General features: G+C 40.8%; 1 long non-coding RNA gene across 3 annotated transcripts in view; it reads right to left on the bottom strand.

The window, feature by feature from the left end:
* LOC117003063 overlaps positions 1–13,981 on the bottom strand; it is a 137,686-nt gene that overhangs the window by 1,569 nt on the left and 122,136 nt on the right. The window contains exons 4-5 of one of the 3 annotated variants that reach the window (XR_004419450.1): positions 2,522–2,836; positions 1,667–1,707 (exon numbers count right to left, since the gene is read on the bottom strand). The exons of the other annotated variants lie outside the window; for them this stretch is intronic. This is a non-coding gene — a long non-coding RNA (uncharacterized LOC117003063). Of the gene's footprint in view, positions 1–1,666; positions 1,708–2,521; positions 2,837–13,981 lie in introns of those variants that run through there. 3 annotated transcript variants of the gene reach the window in all.

Genomic DNA, 13,981 nt, shown 5'->3' on the forward strand with positions numbered 1-13,981 from the left:
CCAGAACAAGTCCATCCACAGACTGAGGTAACAAGATGAATTATTTATTTGACCTTCTCTATCCAAGACCTTGCAAAAGAAAATTTTCAAACACATTGTGTCTTCCGAAGACTGAACATTTGCTCACATAAAAAGAGCTTGGAAGACTTTATATAATAGTACCATCTCACAACACCTGCCAAAACAATATTTTATTTGTCAGTCTTTTCTTATCCCATGTCTCTGCTAGGTTACTCGATCAAAAGGCAGGAGTAATAGCATCACTTCAGATAAAAGAAAAAGAGGGAAGTGTGCTGTACACAATCTGCCCATCACATCACCTCACAGTTACATTAACAAAGCAGGCACCACATCTATGAAGAGTTTAAAGACATGGCGATCCATGTCAGCTGCAGTTTCTTCTCAGGTATGGGAAAAAATGCTCCACTCTTATGTGGTACCTATAATTCAAAATGCTGTACACAGATTAATTAATGGAATGTTCTTTATGCACATCAATACACTGAGTCAGAGAAAGATTAAATAAATGACAAAGTACGAAAATTAACAGACACAGGAAGCAGCAGAGCCATATACAACACTCAACTCCTGGATTTCAGAAAAAAAACCCCCTACTCTAATGCAACTATATAATTTCTCTTTCTTAAAGTATATGGACAGCACTAAGTACATCATCAGCTCTTTGCAAATACTGAACAGAATAAATAATATTATCTATAATCCTGATACCATGTCCTAAACCACTAAATCTATTGCAATTTGAAACCTTCATATTTAACTGACTTTGATAAAGATAATTCTGAAAGCTGCACTATCTTGGTATGACTAATTAATACGTAATAATAATAATAATCATGACCAATAATGCTGTTTTAATAAGGATTTAATCCTACATATCATTTTATGAAAGCACTTGATAATAATGATTATTTATTTTTGCATTTCTCATATTAGCAACTTCAAGTACCATGATGATTCATAAAGCTAAAGAAACAAAGAGATACAAAAAATAATAAGCTTATGAGACTGTTAATATGCTCAGCTTGCTTAATAAACCTTACCAGATATAAAACTGTAACGGAGATTCTCTTGGGAGAGGGGGAAAAAACCCTAAACATAAAGCTCCTTAAGGCTATGTCAGCAGAATTGAATTGACCTGTGTATCACTGTCATTTCCACTGTCATTCTAGCAAACAAAATAAAATAATAAATAGCATGTAGTTCGTTATGGGCTAGACTGTCAGCTGGTGTAAAGAGGTGCATTGGCATTGTGCTGATTTGAAAGCAAACCAGTGGGAGATCCCAAGTCAGAACTACAATTTAATAGGGAAATTAAAATAAAATGCAGTAGTACAAAAACACTGACAGAGTAAGAATACAACCTGACAGCCTGTCAGTCAGAGTGTTGGTAGCAGTCCCATTAAATGGTGGCTGCATCCTCCTGCAGTGACAGATGCGGTTCTGTCGAAGTAGTGATCCTGTAAAAGGGTGTAGTTTTCCCCTGAAGGTCCAGTGGTGGAGTAGAAAGGTCAGGTCTTTCTCTGGGAATCCAGTGAAAAAAGGCTCCTTGTGGTATTCCAAATCTCAGATTGTATCCAGGTTGAAATGCTTGGCTCCTCCCCCTGGGTCGAGCATCTCACAATGGGATGATGGACTTTTATCAGTCATGCAGTGGGACTCAATGGCCCATTAACAGAAGATATCTCCCTGGAGGGAGGAGATAGGTCATTGAAGAGATAAAGAACATTGTCCCATCTGTTTTTAACAGATGTTGATAGAATACATACTTTTGGTTACATCTTGTATTGCAACCTAAGACAGGCATTAATCTAAAGGATCTGTGCATCTGGCTCAGCATTTTCAATGGGCTGCATAAGCGTAAGAAAATACCTAGTATGTCTTGTCCATGATGACTTCAACACCCAGCAGAAAAAGAATACATGCTGTCAATGCTCACATCCTCTGGTGCCAGTGGATATACTTAGCTACTTAGCTAAGTATTGGGACTGGGCATACTGAGATCTTTCAAGGAATTTTTTGGCTACAATACGAGTGTCTCTTGCTTTCCTCTTTTCGTGTTCCACTCCTGCAGCTAAGCCAAAGGTTTTATTATTACCCAAGTTAGATTTTCAGAGATATTCATAGCAGGCCAATAGAAAAATTCACCTGGTCCATAAAAGTCCTCCTTAAGGGATCCTTTTAGCCTACAAAGCATTGCATAGGCAGCATTTTGCCAAAATAGCTTTAAAAGGAAATCACATGAGTTGGCACAATTTATATCAGCCAAAGAAATCTTCTGCAGGATGGTTTATATAATTAGAGAAGTCTGGTTAGCAGTACAAGATTTTATACACAGTATTCAATCATTATCAAGAAACTTTTACAGGTTTGATTTTCCTGGCAAAGTCTTGCTGGTAGAGATCAATTTTAAGAGATCTATTAATCAGGTCTCTTTTGGAAGGTGAAATTACTTGGGTTGAGTGACTTCCTTCTTAAAAGTGTCCCCTGAATTTGTTCCTACCTGGCACAGATTGTTCCAGTAGCAATGTGAAGAAGTGGGTTATGGGATGCACAAGAGAGGAGAGAAGTCCCAGCGAGGAAGTATCCTGAGACATGAGATATAAATGGAAATCATCCACAGTGATTTGTTGATGGGCTCCATAGCAATGTCCACATGCTGGAGCCAGGGAAGTGGAGAAGGGAGTACCAGCCTCAGGTTTCAGATAGAGAGACAGGAGCAAGCCTTTGGAAGAAAAGCTGAAGGAACCGTTGCAGGGAAATTCTGCAGTTCTTCCTCTTCATACAATCATATTTTCTCAGGCAGTGTAGGAAATGACTGCACAGAGAAAGATACAAAAGAACAAAAAGAGATGCCAGGTAAACAGAACCCCTCTGATAAAAGAGAAGCCCAGCCCATGGTCAGAGAAACTACATGATGGTAAGAAATAGCTGGTGTGGTTTGCATACACACTATATTAACACTGTCGGAAAATCATGGAAGTACTGAATGGAACCAACTATCTCTTTGTTAAGGGGATGAACAATATTTCATTCCAAATAACTATCAAGAGTAGTCTCCAGTCGCAGAAAGCAAACCTGAATAGGAAGAGATCTTTGGAGATCCAATACAGGCTTTCTACATACTGGTCGATCCTTCTTCAAATTAATTTGTGAATGAAGAGAATAAAGGATGTTTCTCTGGGGACAGTCATATTTTCTAACTGAAGAGTAAATTATGTTGAATGAGAATACAAAGTCATATAACATAATCAGGCTATTAGCTAGGTAAGAATTGTGCAGAAGAAACAACGTTCCTCACTGCATTCCTAGTGTTACATATGATAAAAAGAGACAATAGAAATCAGTGGGAAAAATTGGCATGCAGTGATTTCCTTCCCTGGGCCTCCTGCAATTTGCAGAACTCTGCAGAATTTTTTGGGCTGCTTGGTCAGCTTTCTCTTTTGCTGAAATATACTTGGATTTCAATGCTAACTACCACTGCTGCAAAAGGAGGGTAGTTATAAAAGGTTGATTTGCAAAAATATTTATAAATTCTGCAGATTTCTATTTTTAGGTGTTCAATTTAAGGCTTCTGGTGGCTGCAGACATCTGTCTTGTCAGACATTTCTCTGTGGTGCTAACAGAAGTGAAGACTTAGATTCATCATGAAATGGGAAATGGGACTTTGATTCTACAGAAAACAGAACCCAGACGAGAATCATAAACATACACACACACTTTATTTGCATATAAATGTTTCTATTATTCTGATGCCAAGATGATTTTTTGCCTTTTCTTTTATATACCTTTTATATAAGTTTTATGTATCCTTGGTATTCTTAGCATGCGTAGTTGTAATTCCTTAAGTCTGATAACTTAGCATAGTCCTAGTATTTTGTTAAGCCAGGAGACTAAATATCCTAAAGGCCTCATTGTAGGAGGCTGGAAAACCCTACACTAACTTGGGAAAGCAAGGTCTTCCTCAGAATATATCCTGTAAACTAGAGATTTGGCCCATCCAGGGGGGAATTCCACGGATGGGGGAATATAACACCATTCATCCAGACCTTCCATTCGGGCATCCTTGTTATATATACTAGTCTGTAAGGTCTGTAAATTGTACACACAATCTACCATGTGTCTGCACTGTGGCGCATTCTACCTTGGCGAAGAGGTGCACCAATAAGGATCCTTATTAAAATACTGAGGTAAAGCACCTTATCCCTTAACCATGTCTGGCTCTTACTTTTCTAAGACCAGGATAAGGCATCAATTCCAAGGATAGCTCAGCAATGGAAATAAGTAGGAATTTTGTTACGGATTTTCAGTGGGATCAAGATGGAGTTCGGCTATAGTCAGTAACAGCTTTCAGGACACCAGCAAGCCTAGAACTATAGAATCTTTTTGTATGGAAAAGACCTCGAAGATCACCAAGTCTAACAGTTAACTCAACACTGCCAAATCTACCACTAAACCATGCCCCTAAGTGCCATTGACACATCTTCTAAATACCTTCAGGGATGGTAACCACTTTTCCGGGCAGCCTGTTCCAGTGCTTCACAATCCTTTCAGTAAAGGAATTTTCCCTATCTCCACTCTAAAGCTCCTCTGGCACAACTTGAGGCAAATTCCTCTTGTCCTATTGCTTGTTACTTGGGAAAAGAGACTGTCCCCCACCTGACTACAACCTCCTTTCAGGCAGCTGTAGAAAGTAATAAGGTTCCCCCTGAGTCTCTGTTTCTCCAGGCTAAACACCCCCAGCTCTCTCAGCTGCTCCTCATCATACGTGTGCTCCAGACTCTTCCTTAGCTCTGTTCCCTTCTCTGAACACATTCCAGCCCCTCAATGTATTTCTCGTCATGAGGGACACAGAAGTGAACAGAGGATTTGAGATGTGACCTGACCAGTGCCCAGTACAAGGCAACAGTCACTGCCTTGGTCCTTCCTCCCATCCAGCTTGAGGCCATCCACCTCTAAGGATGCCCTCAGTCTCCTTGTTCAGATCATTAATCAAGATGTGATAAGAGAACTGGCCCCAGTGCTGAGCCACGGTGCACGCCACTGGTGGCAACCCCAGCTGGATGTAACTCCATTCCCCACCATTCTCTGGGCCTGGCCATCCAGACAGTTTCTTACCCAGTGACCAGTGCACCCATCTGAGGCACGAGCACCCAGTTTCACAGAAAAATGCTGTGGGAAATGATGTTGAAGCTTTGGCCCTTCTAACTTTCTCCCTGCATAATGTCCCATGACATTTCTGTAGTCTTGCTGAGTTGCATGCCCCTTCTTCCAAAGGTCATAAACTCTCCTTTTGTTCCTGAGTTACAGCCAAATCTCTCTCTGCAGCTGGGACAGTCTTCCTCACTGACTAGTCTTTTTATATATGGGGACAGTCTGCTCCTGTGCTTTTATGATTTCCTTCTTAAAGTATGTCCAGCTCTCCTGGACTCCCCTTCAGGAGTGCTCCCAAGGGACTCTGTCAACCAGTCCCCTAAACAGGACAAAGTCTGTCCTGCAGAAATCCAAGTGTATTGTTTGTTGGACTCAGTTGTTGTTGTTCAGCCTGATATGAAATCCTGAGGTTTGTGTTCCCTTTCACTTAGTCAATGTTTCAGCAACACACAGCTTAATATCTCTGCTTAACCGTGTACTCTTGGTTAATGGTTCCCAGTGCAGTCTGTCAATGGTCTCGTCAGTTGTTTTGCGTTTCTGTATAATTTGGAATATTATCTGAAGTAAAATCAAAGTTATCAGAAGCCCATTTTCTCAGTGTTTGTGCTAGGAGACCAAAGTCCAAGACTTGAAAGGGAAACAGTTTCCTTGACTATCCCAAATAGCATTTTTACAAAGGCTAGAGAGTGGATCATGCACAGAAAATAGATCATGCAAGATTTCTGAGTCTCATCAACACCATATTTGAACAACAGAAATGCAACAGAGGGAGGAAAAACCTGCATGCATGTCCGTGGGATGATCAGCATGGACCATGTGATAGGTGTGTTAGTTAGGAAAATTCTATTAGCTAGGAGAAGGCTTTAAAACAGCAGAGTCTAAAAATGTGATTAATCAGGGTTTAAAGAATAAGAGGTGCTGGAATGTTCTGGCGTACATGGAAAGAATATTAAAGCGCAGCAACTAGGAAAACTTTTTGGAAAAATCACCCTGCTTAAGGGACTAAACTCAGGTGTGGTGCACGAGGCAAGTATTGTGTTTCTGCCATCAGCAAGGTACAGGGCATGGAAGACAAAAGCTCAAGACTGAGTTGGTATAAACTGGGAGAACACCTTCTTGTCTTGGATCCAATCGTGGTTTATGACACAGTTGGTTTTGATCAATTTGATTTGCCTGCTGCAGCTTCTGTTAAAAAAATCCATCACAGGATATAAAATAACTTTGTTTGTTCTTAAGATTTCCATTTTTCCTTTCCTAAAAGGTTCAAAAGAATTTTTTGCTTTTGCTGTTTTGCTCATACCATACTTGAAAGCACAAAAATGTGAACTGTTTGTTTATCCTCAGGGCAGGTGCTCTGTAGATTATCACAGTCAAGCTTTGTTGTTCTGCACTACAAAGTCTTCAACCTTGACCTGAGAGGTTGTTTTTTCCCATTTCCCCACCCTCTGAGAAAAGGAGAAATAAAGTGAAAATGGAGAAATCATTCTATATTCTAAGTTAGTGCTCTGTCTTGCTTTAATAAAGCCTTTGTTGTGCATAAACATGCACAAGGTTTCTAGTTACCTGTACCTGGTGTTACTTAATATTGAAGCTGGTCTGGGCCTGGAATCACTATCTTAGAAAATCAGAAGTGCAGACTTGTGGGGAATTCAGCAGAGTTAACTGTATGACTTGGCAGTACTCAGGGGAAACCTTCCAGGTGACAAGTAAGGAAATAACACACATATATCTTACTTCAATATGAAGGATACCAGAGTGCTCATCTCCCTGCAGTCTGTTGACAACTTTACCCTTACATTGAATGATGACATACAGGTGCAACTATCTGGTTCCATTAAGGATCTTTTAGAAAAACATATATAACAACAAAAGTCTGCAAAGGTTTTTTCCTCCCAGACAAATATTGTACAAATCCTAAATTCTGGAGTTATTTCAAAAGAATAAATCTGTTAAAAATACAAAATGTTTTCTATTTATTGGTGTGTAGGGAAAAGTAATACAGTAAATTACTGCTCCAATCCCATCCCCTGCTATGATCTGTGATACAAGATAAAAAAGCAGACTGCAGCTCAAAACAGGAGGTGCAAAGGTGACTTTTGAAATCCCCTGATCCCAACCTAATTGCTAGACAGTCCCAAAGCGTAAGTTAGAGCAGCTTCAAGCACCAGCATCTAAACATGCTTTTTGTTCTAATCCAAAGCTCATCAGGCACCAGGCATCAATACCACAGGAGTATTCTCTGGGGAAAGAATTAATAGGTTCCAGAGCCATTTGCCTCATCAGCCTGGAGAAAGCCCTATTTCACTCTTTGCATAACTTCAATATTGATAGTTTTGACCATATCTTCTGAACAGTGGCTGCTATTCATAATTTAATGTTTCTACAATATCTTGTTAAAATATCCTCCTGATAATCCATGAGTAACTCTTTCATTATCTGAGTCTGTGAATGTTTCTGCTTTTTTGTTCTTCTGCATAAATTTAAAGGCTTTAAACAGCCATTGCTCTCAGGTCTATAGACCTCAAACTATATCTAATGATCTTTGAAAAATTTTCTCAGGCTCAGATAGACACTGATTTGAAACTTCTGACCAGATTGGTTAAATGGCTAAAGCATAAATATATCCCAGATGTTACCATGGATGTTTGTCTTGACTAGTCATTAAACTTTGATATGCATAGATACTTGGCATCAAATTACATTTTCTTAAAATTCCTACCCATGGAAATTTGATAGTTATAAAACCACTTTTTCCCTATGAATGCTGAAATGTGGCAGTTATCAGTACACAGGACCACTGGGTTTACACAGGACATTCATATATGAACAAGGGGAATATTTATTTATCATGAGAGACAGAAATATTTCCCTTATTTCCTGCAGTGACAGAAGGGTAAATGAGAGAAATGGGTTGGATTCTGATCACATAAGGTCACAGCTTGCAGGAATGAGTATATGGGTGTAAAAATTACGTAGGGCTAAAAGCAATCTGCAATGGATCTTTTTCTAAAATAAGACTTTCGTTGACCCTTGTATTTTAAAATGAGTCATAGATAGCTGGAAACTCTATTAGTACAAAATGCAGAAGTTAAATTGTTTCATGCTTGCAGGCTCCTTTGATAAAAGAAACTTTCTTAGTTGCAACAAAAACCCCTAAACCAACCCTATCTCTATTTACGTTTTGGCAATTCCATCTCCTTCTCCTACTCCAGCACCACATAATCAGGTGGCTGGCAGCTGAGCATCACTGTGCTCAACAGTCAAACCAATTGGATATGAAATTAAAGAAATTGTGTCAAGGAAATCTCCATCAGCTATGCCCTGTATCTCAAAACTAGAAGCCCCAAAATGTGCTATTTTTGAATTCTTGCAGGGTTACAGGCCTCCAAAACAATCAACCCGGCCAATTGTGAAACACCCGAGAGCATGAATTGGAAATAATCACTGTCTTTTAAAGTGACAGATTAAAATCTCTAGAAACAAAGTTCTTCTTCTTTCCTTTTAAGCAATCTGTAAGCAATTCCACTCACTCTTGCAGTAAAGGATTTGAATATTCTTCTGGGTGGTGTCCAGGAAGCCCCACCAGCCTGCTTCAGACTGATTCTGATCTTGCACTAGCAAAAATAAATCTAAGTATAGTGTGTCAGAGGAACTTTTGTGCACGTCCAAAATTAGGCTCTAGCTGCAGACCTGTGTATTTTTACGCTAAGAAATCCGACATTGGGCATTCAGAAGAGCTGTGTTGGAGGGGAGCAGGGAAGAGTCCTATTTGGGTACAGTAACTCAGCTACACAATCCAGTTTCTACTGACTATTCTACTTATGCCTCTGATGTTTGTCTCAATGCTGTCAGCATGCCAAGGCAGCACTGGGGACACAAAATCAGGAGTGCAAAGGCAAATATCAAGTCTTACTAAGACATCCATGAATGACTGTAGACACCTGCCTCCAAAAAGTTTGAAATCTCTTTAGACAGAACCTCCTCTTTTGTGTGGGTATGTGGAGTCCTCTGTGTTGAAGTGAGGAAAAGGCTGTAAACAGTGTATGAGCCCATACCCAGACACTGCTCAAGAAAAAAGTTCCAATTATGTCTAGTAGTCTCTGCAGAAAATACCTAGAAAACTCCTCAGTAGCTGCACTGGCCACAGGTCCAGCCGTGTGTGCACTGTCCTCACCCCAAACATAAAACATGGCTCATGCCTGGGGTACTGGGCCAGCAGCAAATTCTCAAAGAATGGAAGAACAAATCTGGGGGAAATTATTCTTTAGTATAATTTCAGTTGAAAGAAAATATTTCTCAAACTGTAACAGTAACTCACAACTGGGACTTGAAGACATCATGATTAATTCTGTTTTTCTGAGTTTGCAAACAACTGTTTCAGGAAGTACAAATGACTTTTTTTATTTATGCTTTTTTTATTTACATGGCATTTTGTATAATGCAATTAGGCAATTTCAACCCAAAAAAACCAGTTAAATTTGCTGTACCACGCTGCAGATGGAAAATGGAGACAATGGACAAGACATTACAAGATACACTGAATATTATACTAGAAAAAAAACCATGGTGTGGCCCCTGTTCTGACTACATTATTCATTTTTATATTTGATTCATAAAAAAACTCGCTAATTTCCACAAGGTTTCCAGCCTTTTGCAATAAAATACAGCCCTGGAATCTTGGCATCCTCCTGCAAAATCCTGATTGAGCTGGTGACTTAAAAGTAAAAATATTACATAATTTTAAAGGCAAAGCCCAAAGCTCTGATCACACAAGAGTTTTAATATTTAAGCTATTGTAAACAATTCTGGACAACAGTCTTGAAACTCCCTGTCTTGTCTACCAACATCTTTTGAAAAGCTCCAGGATATGTAAGACTAATGTAAATCAGAAGCAATCTCCTTGAAGTTGATAGAGATCAGATTCCAGGCTTATAAGCTTTTGTGCACTGAATTTAACTATCTGTCATGCCTGCGAGGTTACAGCCCAGACCTAAAAGAAGGAATGGTGTAAGATCAATGGTAAGGAAAGAGTTTCATTTAAAAGACCATCTTTTCCCATCGGACATGATAGGAGATTTATTATTCTGATATTATTGTTGAAACTAGAAGAGAGAGAAAAAGTAAACAGGAACATATATTTTCATTTTATGACTGTGAACAACATTTCATACGGTAAACATATCTTGGTCTATAACATTTACCCACAAAAAAAAAAAAAATTTCAATACAGTCCTTATTGCTAGCTCGGCAGAGCCTCTCCAGAACATTGTGTTAATGATTAATATGAAGTCAGTGGAATTCCACAGTTGCTGAGAGTCTTGTGCCCAAGAATGAACTGCATTGCTAAATCAGCAAAGACAGTTGTCAAGGTAACCTCTATGTAATCTATTTAACTGGCTCCCAAAACACCAATCAAGGTCAGATAACGCACTCAAGCACCATATGAACACACTCATATGGCATAAAGCTTTGTATCAAGACAGCAGGGAGGAAAAAACCTCATTAGGAAGCAGAAGGAAAAAAATAAATTCAGTTTTGAGAAGTGTTAATTGGGACTGCAGTTAGCTTTGCGAGGAAAGCATGCTGCTCATCTGAATATATTTTATCTATAGTAGAAGTAATTTCACTCCAGTTCAGTTTGAGTGGCAATATCCTTCTGCTAGTGTTTAAAAAAAAAGACAAAAACAACCCACCCAAAAAGTAAAACCAACCATATATAAATTATTGATTTCATTTATTGTTTTATTAATGCTTGTCTGACATCTACACTCTGATACAGAGTTCTCATTTTGTTTTCTCGGCAATAGATTATTGTGTTACTTAACAACAAATAAAATGCCAGCAGCATCTCAGGGCTGCGGATACAGCTTCCCACACAGCACAATTCCACAGGTCCTGCTCTCCTGAGGCCTCTCTCCTCCTGTGGAAACTTTCCAGCCAATTCTGCAAAGGAGAAGAATCCATTTGGAGTTACAATCTGATGGGTACCCTGAATTTTCAGTTGTATTTACTTGCTGTGAATTTAGATCTCTATAGCCATAACATGGGCTGACAAGAGTCACTGGGGTCTGAACTGATTTTTATTCCAACAATTGCTGCACATATAAATCAACATCCTTTGCTTGATATTTACTGCTTTGCTCATCCTGGAGGAACAGTAAGCATGTTGAGAATTAAACAGGTTCTCTGTTTCCCCTGAAGCTTCCATACTCTTGTCTTCTGCTGGGAAGCTACAGTACACCACAACTTCTTATAGCCTCTACTCCTCAATGAATCTCAGCAAATCTCCCTATGCTGCTTACAGTAAAAGTACCTACCAGGGAAACTATTTCCTTCCTTCAGTTATACACTGTCATGGAGCTGTGCTAATTCAGGACCCTGCTCTTGTTCCACAAAGATGCCAAAAGGTCTTGCTGTGGAAATAAAGAGCTAAAATTAACAGCCCCAAAACTGCAGAAATCAATTGCGAGAAACAGAAAGGTAAAAACTTCACAGACACTGAAGGGTTTGGTTTTCAGCCTTGGAAGAAGCCTGGATTGATCTAAAAATGGAAGTACACAGACATTAAGCAGAAAAATTAAAAACTTATGTTTCCATAGTTGTAAGAATATGCCTTAAGTACAGTAATTTCACAATTAAAAGCCACACCTGATTATAAGCCACACCTCCGGGTATCAGCAACGTTTAGGTCTTTGGCCATACATAAGCGGCACCTGATTATAAGCTGCACTTTTGTTCGCAGCGAGGACCCGTGTGCAACACAGTAACGAATTAGTAACAGTCGAGCCATTGCGGGGTTTACTGGCAGGTGCTCAATTTGCAAACATTTTTCACAGATGAGGGTAGCCTTTAAACACAGCCTAAAAACTAAAAAAAAAATACAGAGAAAAATCACTCACTTCTATTAAACCTGCAGGCTCTGGTCTCACCCAGGTGAGGGGAGGGCATGGTCCGGGGGGGCAAGGGCAGCAGTGCTGGGCGGGCTGGGGACCTCCTGCCCCAGGCTGTCGGAGGCAGCGGGGGCCGCAGGCGGGAAAGTTTCCTGTTGAGTAGTGGAGCCCTGCCAAGCGCCACGCTGGTCTGCCTCGATGGTGGGGGTGCCCCGGAACTGGGCGGGCCCTGCTGCTCGCCGGCCGGGCCGGTGCCCTGCCCTGCGCACTGCACAGCAGCGGTCGGGAGTGCAGAGCCCCAGCTCACCAATTTTTGGGGCTGCAAGCGTGGCAGAGCCGCCTGGAGGGGCCCTGCGGGTGGAGGTGCTGCTGCCCCGTGTGCTGCACAGCAGTGGCAGGGAGTGCGGAGCCCAGACCCGCCGGTGTCTGCGGCCGTACCGTGCGTGGGGTGAGTGCGGCACTGCGCCAAGGGCTGGGAGCTCGGCAGAGCCGCAGTGGGCAGGGACATGGGGCCTTGGTGTGCCCGCAGCAAGGCATGGCCCCGGGCGTGGGCCGGGCGGGGCTGCGGCAGGTGATGTGAGGGATGGTGGGGTCGGCGCAGTTCCGTGGTTACTGGGGCTCTGCGGCTCTCACGGCTTGCACTTCCGGGTTGGCAAAATTAATAAATTTGTTCATATATTGGCCGCTCCTGAGTGTAAGCCACATTTCCAGGTTCGGACCAAAATTTTAATCAAAAAGTTGCAGCTTATTTTCTTGAAATCACTGTAAATAAGAAACTGTATAAGGTAAGATAGTAAAGAATTTTATAGTGTAATAATGGAATTGTTTAGGCTATGCTAGAAGTTTGAGTGTTATAATAGAGGCATAACAAAAGCATACGTGTGTGCGTGCAACAGTAATTCACTGGATAAGAGTATATGCAATGCGGTAAAATTAAGTAAAAGTGATAGGTTCGAAAAACAAAATAGCAACTTCCTATTGGATCAAAATGTTATATATTGCCTTGTAAAGAAGAAGCAGCTCGTGACTGCTTTGGAGCTATGACTGGCATCTTGTTTCTCTAAATCTCATGCCTTGAGGCTGATGTGGATCCGAACAATAAATCAACCTTAGCACAATCATGGTACCATCCCTTCATGTCAAGTGATGATAATCATCAATCACAGTAAAGAGCATGTAACGTGTGTTTAGACAGTATCTTTGGCTGGCCAATGCCATTCATCCAAAATAAAAATTCTTCTTTAAGGACAGAAGGAGTGCATATATCATACATGCACATCATACATCTCAGATGCGATCCTGAGAATCAAGAGTCACCAGCAACTCTGCTTAAGTTCTAGACATTTAGCATTTCTCAGGGTTTCCTCCTTTCCTCTCAGTGTGTGAGACCTGTATGCCTGTCTGGGATCAGTGCAGGATCCAAGGGCTATAAAATCATGTACTACTAGATTAGGAAACAAGGAAGACAATTGCATGTTCTAGTCACCCTCAGCGTGGGAGTGTGTGATAGTGCTACAAGCTGCTGCTTATCATGTTGCTGCTGAAGTCAACCACGTAGGCAGAACCCACAGCCTTCACAGAACTACCCCAGGACTGCTCCAGATCCACTAGGCTGGGAATAATAGCTGCTAAGCTGCCTCAAACTTAATTGAGAAGCTTCAATAGAAGACAAACTATGTTGCCTGCCACAGCATCTCATCTTACAGATGTAGGGCAGATGTGCACCCATAGGCACCCACATGGTGCACCCACACACACCACACATCATGGTTGGGCTCCAACAGATGCTCTGAGTTTCTATCTCAGGGACACAAGACTAAATGCTGGGAAGGACCTAGATGTTGTCTGGATGTGGAGTCAGGACAGATGAAACATAAACAATTTCATATGAACACCTTAAGGATCCAAATATTATTCAA

The sequence above is a fragment of the Catharus ustulatus genome, chromosome 14, assembly GCF_009819885.2.
Source record: "Catharus ustulatus isolate bCatUst1 chromosome 14, bCatUst1.pri.v2, whole genome shotgun sequence".
Classification (NCBI taxonomy): Eukaryota; Metazoa; Chordata; class Aves; order Passeriformes; family Turdidae; genus Catharus; species Catharus ustulatus.